The sequence below is a fragment of the Ciconia boyciana genome, chromosome 5 (genome assembly GCF_034638445.1).
Source record: "Ciconia boyciana chromosome 5, ASM3463844v1, whole genome shotgun sequence".
Taxonomy (NCBI): Eukaryota; Metazoa; Chordata; class Aves; order Ciconiiformes; family Ciconiidae; genus Ciconia; species Ciconia boyciana.
In genome coordinates this window covers 12,401,639-12,405,122 of record NC_132938.1, presented here as the reverse complement: position 1 = coordinate 12,405,122, position 3,484 = coordinate 12,401,639, and positions in this window count along the sequence as shown.

Below are 3,484 nucleotides of genomic sequence, written 5' to 3'. Positions count from 1 at the left end.
AAATAACGTGTTGGTGTAAACCTCGTTTTAAACAAGTGTGTCTTACCTCCCTCTTCTGTCAGACTGGAATAGACTCTCCCAAGAGAAAATTTTCTTACAGAAAATTGGGCCCTGATGTTACAAAAACCCTTTGCAGCCCTATGGTATAATTATGTTGCCCTTATTTAGACTATGTTTAGAAATGCTTTGCACACAAGTCATTTATTTACACTTTTTTCATATTTATGAATTGTGCTTTGATGTCATTTAGAGAGAATCTAGTTGGGATCCTGTTGTCCTCAGTTCTGCCTGTACGTGACAAGAAGCAGAAAGGAAGCACTCTTAACCCTGTTTTACAGCTAGAGCGTGTGAGACTTTTATGTAATAAACCCAGGACAGAAATTGCCAAGAGCTAAATCCAGATGTCCTAGGTACCCTAAACCACACAGCTACCTTCTTTCTTAGCAAATATTGCTACCGTTCCCAAAGAGACAGAGGAGTGTCTCTATCTGGAGCATTTTCTACAGCAAGCTGTGCTTTCTAGAGTTGGTTCTTGTGTTTTTGTTTAACTCCTTTTTGCATCAAAGTGTATCATTGGGGCAGCTAGAACCTTCCCTTTAGGTTGCAATCATGACTTCCTGGCTATACCAACTGACTTATTTGTGACAAGCCTTGCACCTTTGGGTTTGTACAACGCCAGGCATGCGGAAAAGAGCAATCTGTTAATTACTTGCTGACTGGCTGTGACTGCAACTATACAGTTGAAAGGTGGGTGGGGTATATTCGTCCTAAAAATGAATACTGTTTCTTTCCATCACATTATCGCCCCTGTCTTTAATAATTGTGTGATGCCCATGCTGTCACTAAAAGAAGAGCTGTTTTCACCCCTCCAGCAAAAGATACTTAGTTGTACCTGTTGAGTATTCCATATTCAGAGGGATCAACTCCTTTCCATTAAGATACAACCTTAGCATCCGAGCTTGCAAAAAGCAAAAGCATGTTCTGAACTTAGGATAGCCGTGGCATGCAGAAGGATGCTGTCATAGCTGAAGTCAAGCCTATCCAGGCATGTGTACCATGTCAGGACTACCATTTTACATTTTGTGAGGGGTGTTTGACTCTCTGTGTCTGTTGATTAATGTTAGACAAATTAAAAGTTCCATGACTTTGTTGCTAATTTTTCAGATTTTTGACCAACAAATTGTTCGGTAAGAAGACCCACAGAGTGATTAGCTTCTCTTATTGTAAGAGAAGCTTTTTGGCTTCCAGATAATACCGTAATGATTTTGAAATAAATTGCACAACAACTCTTATTACACTAATACTGAATAGAGTCTGAAAGTGACGTGGCAGCATTAAAATTAAAACAATACACGTTGGCACTGGCCAAGTGCCTTGGCCTTTTAATCGTGAGACTGTATGGAGGGGAGAAAGGCTGTTTCCTTACTCATCAAAACCTGTTGTGTTCTACCAACAGTTCCTTTTTTCTAACCTTTCTCTGAAAATCTTGTGGAGCTCACACGTCTCAGAGTCTGCAAGTGCCATTGCATTGTAGCAGATTTCACTCTGAGGGAATAAAGGTCAGCTGAGGTTCTTCTAGAAAGAAAGCTTTGCCACTTCCTTTGGCCCCAGGAGCATCTATGTCATTTCAGCTGTGGTGTGACCCTTAACTGCTGAGATATAAGACTAGACTTTATTAATTGCTACTTGTCTCCCTGACATCGGCCAGAGCTGCAAAGGGTAATTGCCCAGTCTTAAGATAGAGTCAGCATCTACTGATGCCAGCAGTTCACATTAAGTCTATAACACAACCTTGCTATCCTTGTTTCTTGGCTAAGATAAAATAAAATGGCAGTCGGTGTCTAAAACAAAACGTCCAGGCAACTTTTCTGTTATAAGCAGTTACCGGCTGTGTGTCTCTCAGGGGAAAAAAAAAAGAAGTAACAGAAGTGTGATCTTGATCTCTCGAAGAAACTGGCAGATGCAGCTTTTCCAAGTAAAAGTTGGGTCAACAAGATGAATGTTTTTGATATTCATTAGTCTGACCACTCTTCTATTACCACGAAGATTTCTAAAGCCTTCTCACTATTTCTGCAAGGCCTAATCAGCAAAATAAGGAAAGACAGAGCTCAGCAATGACAATATGAAAGACTTGAGCATTTCAGGGTGTTTCTGTGCCGCAGGCCAGCAGGGTCTGCAGTGGGAGCTGCGCAGCACTGCGAGCAAGCTAACCCCTGCCGGGGAGCTCCCTCTCGCCTGTCCTGCCCACCTGTGCCTGCTGTGGGGCTCAGCCAGTTAAAGACAACTTTTCAGGCTCAATGTACAGTAGAAGAAGACAGGAATGAGATAACACCATGCATAATATAATACCGCTTGTAAACAGAGATGGGGGCTGTTACGAAGACAAGGTATGGGTGAAGCAGAAAACAAGAAAGGGAAACAGTGCAGAATAACAAGAAAAAAATCTATAATCTTAGGAAATAAATTTTAAAGAAGATATGTCTGTTAATTTCTTTTATATAATTAGATGGGCATGACACTGGGCCAGACTGCTGTACAGCTGCCAGGTACTGGAAGGCCCCTTTCTGCAGGGATGGCATCTTGTATTTATGTCTGTACCCTCAGAGCAGTTTGGGATGGGAGCGAAGGGTAACATCCCAAAACACCAGTGACTCTCTCCAAGAGGAACCGATAATGGAGAGAGAGCCTTGAGGCTGCAGTCAGTGTGGCACACACCTTGCCACCTTCCCTGAGCACCATGTAGCAGCTCCTATGGCTGATTATTTGTGGCTATCTGCTTCCCCACTGCACAAGTGCTCCATCGCACTTGTGCCTCTGATATCAGTTAAAAATGTGATGTCACTGGAAAGAGAGGCACTTTCTATTTGCAAGCAAGGAAAAACAAGGGAATTCCTTCCCTTACAGGGGATCCTGTAGCTCTGTCAGGGACCTGGAAATGACACGAGAGGTGCATCAGTCTTGGGGCTTGCCTGCATGTAAAAGGCTGGCAAAGCAAGTTGGTGATTTGCAGGCTGCGGCCGCTATGCTGCACAGAGCACTCTCATGGTCCAGCAGTCGTACCTGCTGGAGCTCCAGGAATTTTGGCCAGTGGGGGATTTGAGAAGGCTTGAAAAGCCTGCAGAAATGTCACACACAAAATCAGTGCACAGCAGCTCTTCTGCATAATCTGTTCTCTGCTTGCTGTTCTGTACGTTCTGCACAAGCTACTCGGCACAACCACATACCCAACCAGCAGTCCCTCCTTTCTATACATCTCTTGTGACTGCCTATGCATCAGCTAGTCTGTGCAAAGCTCTTCCACACGGCTTCTTCCACAGTGGCTGTTTCGCACTTCTGCATTTTGCCCTCCGCAGCAGCTGCTCTGTTTGCTCTTCTCCACTGGTTTTGCACCAGCTATTCTGTACCACCATATATCCCAGACAGAAGTCTCACACTCCCTTAATTTTGTTTTGACTGCTTGTTTCTTGCTTGAGGCTTTGTTGGT